Source organism: Hyla sarda, chromosome 7 (genome assembly GCF_029499605.1).
Source record: "Hyla sarda isolate aHylSar1 chromosome 7, aHylSar1.hap1, whole genome shotgun sequence".
NCBI classification, from domain to species: Eukaryota; Metazoa; Chordata; class Amphibia; order Anura; family Hylidae; genus Hyla; species Hyla sarda.
Window position 1 is genome coordinate 217,723,925 of NC_079195.1, and position 8,689 is coordinate 217,732,613.

The following is an 8,689-nucleotide window of genomic DNA, read 5'->3' on the forward strand; positions in this document are numbered from 1 at the left end:
AGTTGTATTTTTCAATAATGTCATTTTGGGATACATATAAATTATTGATTAACTTTTATCAATTTATATGTAGGAAGGTTTATTTAGGGGAGGGGGTGTGTGAAAGAGGAGGTGAGGTAGTATTAGATAAGGCAAAAGGAATATTCAGTGGCGAGGGTCGGACAGGGCACTGGAACCGGATTGTAGAAATGTACAGGGGGGGGGGGGGGGGGGGGAGGGGTAAAAAGGATAATTTTTCTAACAGACAATGAAAAATGGAAATGCGATTTTATATAGAATGTATAATTGTCGTTGAAATAAAATTTTCTGGGAAAAAAAACTTTGATCAACTTTGATCAACTCTCTCTGGTTGGTAGGGAATGGAAAAAACTCAATTTCAGGCAATTTCAATATTTATTGTTTGCTGTATTTAAATTATGTGCAGCTTAAATAAGATTATATTTTAATTTTATGGGTTAATATATTCATGCCCATATAGCTTATAGATATAGTTTTTTTTTAATAGGGTTTAATTTTGAACAATTAAAAATTAAAATGAATTAGTTTTTGTGTGGTCTCTATCTTCCAGTCGTAGCCATATAAGGGCTTGTTTTTTGTGGGAGGAGATGTAGTTTTTATTGCAAAGTTATCCCCTACTCACAGGATACGGGAGACTATTTTCAAGATATAAGGGGTGGCGGGGGGGGGGGGGGGGGTTATGATTGAACCCCCCCCCCCCCCCCATGATAAGATAGTTGTCCCCGATGCTAAAGGGTTTGGACTACAGACAACATTTATCATCGTATGGGACCTCATTGTATACTGATTTGGTGGATGGGTATTAAATGTGGTTTGTAGACCAAACCTTTTAAAGGGGTACTCCGGTGTTCCAACTTTCTGAACATTTTGTTCAGAACGCTCGGAGCCAGAGGCCGTGATCGTGATGTCACGCCACTTCCCCTCCATTCATGTCTAAGGGAGGGGGCGTGTCGCCCCCTCCCTTAGACATGAATGGAGGGGGCGTGGCATCACGAGGGGCGTGGTTGTGACATCACGACCGCTGCCGCAGGATGCTGCGGGATATCACAAGGGCCCAAGCAGAAGGACCCCTGAAATCAGACATCTTATCTTTTAGGATAAGATGTCTAGCAGTGGAGTACCCCTTTAAAGGGATACTCCGGTGGAAAACATATTTTTTTAAATCAACTGGTGCCAGAAAGTTAAAAGGATTTATAAATTACTTCTATTAAAAAAAATCTTTACCCTTTCAGTACTTTTTAACAGCTGTATGCTACAGAGGAAATTCTTTTCTTTTTGAATTTCTTTTTTTGTCTTGTCCACAGTGCTCTCTGCTGACACCTCTGTCCGTGTCAGGAACTGTCCAGAGCAGGAGAGGTTTGCAATGGGGATTTTCTCCTACTCTGGATAGTTCCTGATACGGGCATCAGGTGTCAGCAGAGAGCACTGTGGACAAGACAAAAAATTCAAAAAGAAAAGAATTTCCTCTGTAGCATACAGCTGCTAAAAAGTACTGGAAGGGTAAAGATTTTTTTTTTTTAAATAGAAGTAATTTACAAATCTGTTTAACTTTCTGGCACTAGTTGATTTAAAAAAAAAAAAATGTTTTCCACCGGAGTACCCCTTTAAGGGTGATAATAATTTTGGTCTAAAAAATGTTTTTGAAAAATCACAGAATCCTTTCCAACCTTTCATTTAAATAATTATGTTTATTGTGTATTTTATATGATAGTATTTTTTTTTTGCAGTAACTTTTAAGTTTTAATAATTTTATATATGTAGAAACCTTTTAGAAGAAGATTTATATAAGAAATTAAACATGTTCCTTCTCGAGATCCGCCCTTCTGCATAATGAAAACATCTACAGATCCTTCGCTATTGGGGAAATAAAAGAGGGAATTAAAGGGTGGCCGAACTCCAAAAAGTTGTGTTCCATCAACTTTGACTTTGCCAATAAGACGCCGTCTCTTTAAATCTTTTTCAGCTGTCAATCGGAAAGCGATGGTGAAATTGGGAAGGAAAGGTCTGTGCCTGATGTGATGTAACCTCATTTCTGATTACGAGATGTTTTGGCTCTAAAATGCGCGATCAGATAGAAGACAAGGTCTCTCTGGAGGTGGAAGCCTTCCAACATCTACATGTGTGTGTACTTTACAACGCCTTGGAAGCGGAGGTAGTTTTCAATCATACGAATGAAGAACAAGCCACTAAAGGACATTATTTATTTTCCTTTAAAATAAGATGAAATTTATGTCCTTTTTTTGAATTTATGAATGGGGGAAATTAAAAATGTGAAAAAAAAAAAAAAAGCTTTTGGTCTTATCCATATCAACCAATTATATTAAAGGGGTTATCCAGGAAAAAAAAAATAATAATAATAATTATATATATATATATATATATATATAAATATATATATATATATATATATATATATATATATATATATATATATATATATATATATATATATATATCAACTGGCTCCAGAAAGTTAAACAGATTTGTAAATTACTTCTATTAAAAAATCTTAATCCTTTCACTACTTATGAGCAGCTGAAGTTGAGTTGTTCTTTTCTGTCTAAGTGCTCTCTGATGACACCTGTCTCGGGAACTGTCCAGAGTAGAAGCAAATCCCCATAGCAAACCTCTTCTACTCTGTGCAGTTCCCGAGACAAGCAGAGATGTCAGCAGAGAGCACTGTGGTCAGACAGAAAAGAACAACTCAACTTCAGCAGCTGATAATTATTGGAAGGATTAAGATTTTTTTAATAGAAGTAATTTACAAATCTGTTTAACTTTCTGGAGCCAGTTGATATATCTATATATATATCTATATATATATATAAAAACCAGATACAGGCGCAGCACTCCAACAAAATAAGTGATTTAATGTCTCATGTCAGCATTACAACGTTTCAGCTCCTCCTGGAGCCTTTTTCAAGCTTGAAAAAGGCTCCAGGAGGAGCTGAAACGTTGTAATGCTGACATGAGACATTAAATCACTTATTTTGTTGGAGTGCTGCGCCTGTATCTGGTTTTTATCTTGGATGGACTCTGATCAAGTCCTTTGGGACGCTGGCACCAATTTTTTGGTTGGACTGGATAAGTAGTGCTGCTTTATTTTGGGATTATATATATATATATATATATATATATATATATATATATATATCTATATATATCTATATATATATATATATATATATATATATATATATCTATATATATATATCTATATATATATCTATATATATATATATCTATATATATATATATATATATATATATATATATATAAAGTTTTTTTCCTCGAATACCCCTTTAAAGCTTAAATGGGCACTGTCAGAATTAGGCTGCATTCACACCACGTTTTTGCAATTCAGTTCCCGTATCAGGTTTTTGATGAAAAATGGATTCCTCAAAACCTGACTAAACTGTATCAAAACGTGTGTACAAATTTTGACCCGTATACTGTTGAGAAAAGATGTCCGCTTGCATCCGTTTAAAAATAAATAAATAAAGTATACGTTTTGAACTTTTCATTCCATTCGGTGTGCACTGCCCGTGTGCAAACTCAAAAACCGTATTGTGTAAACCGGATGGAACCGTACGCACATACAGTCCTCTATGGTTCTCATTGACTCTCATGTTAAAGGAACCGTATACGGTTTAAATACAGTTCTTCACACAGACAAAAAAGAAAACATTGTAGGCTACGGTTTTGGGTACAGGAAAAAAAACGGACAAAACCGTACAAGACGCAAAAAGTATACAATCAAATGCATCATTTGTCATACGGTTTTCAATGGAGAATCATTTAAACGTTTTTTCGGTATACGGTTTTTAATACGGTTCCTTATGGTTTTCAAATTGAAAACATACGGGAACAGTATTTCAAAAACGTGGTGTGAATGCGGCCCTAGAAACTTTTTATATGTTGGCAAAACATTAACCTTTCTAATATACGTCATAAATTTTTTTTTACCTCCTTTTTTATAGAAATCATGGCTTATAAAAACATCACTAGGGGTCCCCATTAGAGATGAGCGAACTTACAGTAAATTCGATTCGTCACGAACTTCTCGGCTCGGCAGTTGATGACTTTTCCTGCATAAATTAGTTCAGCCTTCAGGTGCTCCGGTGGGCTGGAAAAGGTGGATACAGTCCTAGGAGACTCTTTCCTAGGAATGTATCCACCTTTTCTAGCCCACCGGAGCACCTGAAAGCTGAACTAATTTATGCAGGAAAAGTCATCAACTGCCGAGCCGAGAAGTTCGTGACAAATCGAATTTACTGTAAGTTCGCTCATCTCTAGTCCCCATTCCATCCAGAACATAATCCTCATCACTGATTTTCTGTTCTGTAAGTGATGATAAGGAAGAGGCTGCTGGAAGATGATCTGTACAGCATGACAGCAAAAGGTGAAACTAATATATAGATAAGATAATAGGAGCTCAGCCTTCCCCTCCCCTATAGAATGACCTCTGCACAGGTCACAGAGAATGCTTACAAATCAGCCCCATACAAAGAACAGGGTGTGGAGATTTTCATGGTGTCTATGTCCATGGAGCTTGCTGTTAAGTGACTAAATGCTGTTAAAAACAGCTTGGGCAAGATGGCTGCCCCCATTATAATGTAAAAAAACTAAATGAAAAAAATAGAAACTATAGAAAAATAAGAAAAAAAAAGAAAAGAAAAAAAGAACATGTTTCAGTATTTGACTCTAATCCAGTGTTACCCAACCAGTATACCTCCAGCTGTTGCAAAACATCATGTCCTAGCATGCCCGGACAGCCAGATGCTGTCCGGGCATGCTGGGAGTTGTAGTTTTGCAACAGCCGGAGGCACCTGGTTGGGAAACATTGCTTTAATTAAAGGAGTACTCCGGTGGAAAACATTTTTTTTAAAATCAACTGGTGCCAGAAAGTTAAACAGATTTGTAAATCACTTCTATTAAAAAATCTTAATCCTTCCAGTACTTATGAGCTGCTGTTATGATCCACAGGGAGTTCTTTTCTTTTTGAATTTCCTTTCTGCCTGACCACAGTGCTTTCTGCTGACACCTCTGTCCATTTTAGGAACTGTCCAGAGCAGGAGAGGTTTTCTATGGGGATTTGCTCCTACTCTGGACAGTTCCTAAAATGGACAGAGGTGTCAGCAGAGAGCACTGTGGTCAGGCAGAAAGGAAATTCAAAAAGAAAAGAACTTCCTGTGGATCATAACAGCAGCTGATAAGTACTGGAAGGATTAAGATTTTTTAATAGAAGTTATTTACAAATCTGTTTAACTTTCTGGCACCAGTTGATTTAAAAAAAAAAAAAAGTTTTCCAGTAGAGTACCCCTTTAATTAAAGTAATGTTTCCCAACCAGTGTGCCTCGGGGTGTTGCAAAACTACAACTCCCAGCATCCCCGGACAGCCTCTGGCTGTCCGGGCATGCTAGGAGTTGTAGTTTTGCAACAGCTGGAGGTATACTGGTTGGGTAACACTGGATTAGAGTAAAATACTGAAACATGTTCTTTTTTATTTTATTTTTCCAATTTTTTATAGTTTCTATTTTTGTAATTAGTTTTCCATTTTTCCCCCCCATTATAATGGGGGCAGCCATCTTGCCAAAGCAGTTTTTTTAAGATCATTTGCTTCACAGCAAGCCCCATGGACATCTCCACACCCTATTCTTTGTATGGGGATGATTTGTGAGCATTCTTTGTGACTTGTGCAGAAGTCATTGTATAGGGGAGGGGAAGGCTGAGCTCCTATGATCTTATCTATATATTGGTTTCCCCTTTTGCTGTCATGCTGGAGGTAAACTGGTTGGGTAACACTGGATTAGAGTAAAAAAAAAAACATTTTCCAGTGGAGTACCCCTTTAATTAAAGGGGTATTCCAGGAAAAAAAATTTTTTTTTATATATCAACTGGCTTCAGAAAGTTAAACAGGTTTGTAAATTACTTCTATTAAAAAATCTTAATCCTTTCAGTACTTATGACCTTCTGAAGTTAAGGTTGTTCTTTTCTGTCTAAGTGCTCTCTGGACACGTGTCTCGGGAAATGCGCAGTTTAGAAGAGGTTTGCTATGGGGATTTGCTTCTAAACTGGGCGTTTCCCGAGACAGGTGTCATCAGAGAGGATTTGGACAGAAAAGAACAACCTTAACTTCAGAAGCTCATAAGTACTGAAAGGATTAAGATTTTTTAATAGAAGTAATTTACAAATCTGTTTAACTAATATAACAGTTTACGTAGTCCTACATTCCCTAAAGGGACCTGGTGCAAGTTTCATCATTCACCCTATGGTCAAAGGGGTTACTGCCTGATCTGGAGAGTGAGCTGAATAGCAGTGTAAAGAATGGAGGCAAATGTAACATGTTTTTTTTTTTTTTTTTTTTTAAGGATTACAACATGTTTCACCAAGAATCCCGAAGACAAACCTGTTACAGTCTCATTCCAGAACCTCTCCGGCAAGGAAAGTATCAAGATTCACGAAGACTAAAAAGAGCCACATTAAGTCATAAAAAGTCAATTTGCATAATTACCGAATGGGGGAAAAGCTGATTTTGGTGAAGTACTAAGTAGCCGATGAAAAATAGGGAAAAAAAAATAAAATAAAGAACATTTTTCAGTATTTGACACTAATCCAGTGTTACCCAACCAGTATACCTCCAGCTGTTGCAAAACTATAACTCCTAGCATGCCCGGACAGCCGTTGGCTGTCCGGGCATGCTGGGAGTTGTAGTTTTGCAACACCTGGAGGCACACTGGTTGGGAAACATTGCTTTAATTAAAGGGGCACTCCACAGGAAAACTTTTTTTTTTTTTTTTTTTTTAAATCAACTGGTGCCAGAAAGTTAGACAGATTTGTAAATGACTTCTATTAAAAAATCTTAATCCTTCCAGTACTTATGAGCTGCTGTTATGATCCACAGGAAGTGCTTTTCTTTTTGAATTTCCTTTCTGCCTGACCACAGTTCTCTCTGCTGACACCTCTGTCCATTTAAGGAGCTGTCCAGAGTAGGAGCAAATCCCCATAGAAAACCTACCTCTCCTGCTCTGGACAGTTCCTAAAATGGACAGAGGTGTCAGCAGAGAGCACTGTGGTCAGGCAGAAAGGAAATTCAAAAAGAAAAGAACTTCCTGTGGATCATAACAGCAGCTGATAAGTACTGGAAGGATTAAGATTTTTTTTTTATCTGATCTGGAGAGTGAGCTGAATAGCAGTGTAAAGAATGGAGGCAAATGTAACATGTTTTTTTTTTTTTTTAAGGATTACAACATGTTTCACCAAGAATCCCGAAGACAAACCTGTTACAGTCTCATTCCAGAACCTCTCCGGCAAGGAAAGTATCAAGATTCACGAAGACTAAAAAGAGCCACATTAAGTCATAAAAAGTCAATTTGCATAATTACCGAATGGGGGAAAAGCTGATTTTGGTGAAGTACTAAGTAGCCGATGAAAACAAACAGAGCCCCTTGTCTGGCTTTGAACCACGGGGTAGGTGAACGCGATGAGATCATACGGACCCAGGTGCAGGAAAGAAAACAAACATCTTGAGATTCTCAATGCGCTCGGCCTGTTTTCTTCCATACGTCGGAGGTAACTTTATAAGGTCACATGACACCGGGGCTCCGAATATTTCCTCCTCCTCTGAATGTATGGAGTGATTGGACTCCGGTGGCGGGGGACACGCTGCAGACGCGCTGACACTGAGCAGATTAATGGTCCCAGTTATGGTATGATGGGTTTAACACGATCTATTCTTGCTGCCCCCGAGTGGCGTTTCCTGTCGGTAATTTCCACTCCAGCCTCGTTTCCCCTTAACCCTTTACAGAGGAGCAATGTTGCACGGTTGGTTACGGTGAGAAGCGCGCTTTAACGCCTGCACATTAGACCTCCCACTTACATGGAATTTGACCCCTATGACATATATTTACGTCACAGGCGGGAATAGGTTTAACGCAAAATGACGTATATTTTAGGGGTACTCTGGAAGAAATTATTTATTTATTTTTTAATCAACTGGTACCAAAAAGTTATACAGATTTGTAACTGGCTTCTCTTTAAAAATATTAATCTTTCCAGTACTTATCAGCTGCTGTTTGCTCCAGAGGAAGTTGTGTAGTTCTTTCCAGTCTGACCACAGTGCTCTCTGCTGACACCTCTGTCTGTATCAGGAACTGTCCAGTGTAGGAACAAATCCACATAACAAACCTATCCTGCTCTGGACAGTTCCTGACACGGACAGAGGTGGCAGCAGCAGAAGCGTGCTGTGGTCAGACTGGAAAGAACTACACAACTTCCTCTGGAGCATACAGCAGCTGAATAATACTGGAAGGGTTAAGATTTTTACATGCTCCTGTCTCACTCCCTGATAGGGAGAGAATTAGAAATAGCTGTGCACCACGTAGGGAGCTAAAGGGCTCAATAACAGGGAGTGCTAATATTTGTCAACCCTCTGAAGGGTTAATGTAACAAAACACCAGAACTGTATACTTTAAAGGAGTACTGCAGTGTTAGACACTTATCCCCTATGCGCAGGATAGGAGATAAGTGTCTGATCGCGGGGGGTCTGACTGCTGGGACCCCCGCGATCTCCCGGCTCTGCGCGACTAATGCGAGTGTCATTCAACCTCACTGATCAACGACACGCCCCCTTCATACAGCTCTATGGAAGAGGCGGGGCTGCATGAACGC

At 38.6% G+C, this 8,689-nt stretch overlaps 1 long non-coding RNA gene across 4 annotated transcripts in view; it reads left to right on the forward strand.

Annotated features, from left to right (window-relative positions):
* Positions 1-7,998, forward strand: part of LOC130282238 (uncharacterized) — a 57,856-nt gene extending 49,858 nt beyond the window's left edge. For 3 of the 4 annotated variants that reach the window (XR_008846298.1, XR_008846299.1, XR_008846296.1), the window contains exons 2-3: positions 1,982-2,170; positions 6,391-6,647. This is a non-coding gene — a long non-coding RNA (uncharacterized LOC130282238). Of the gene's footprint in view, positions 1-1,981; positions 2,171-6,390; positions 6,648-7,261 lie in introns of those variants that run through there. The other variant, XR_008846297.1, reaches the window with a different exon arrangement.
* The last annotated feature ends 691 nt before the right edge of the window (positions 7,999-8,689 follow it).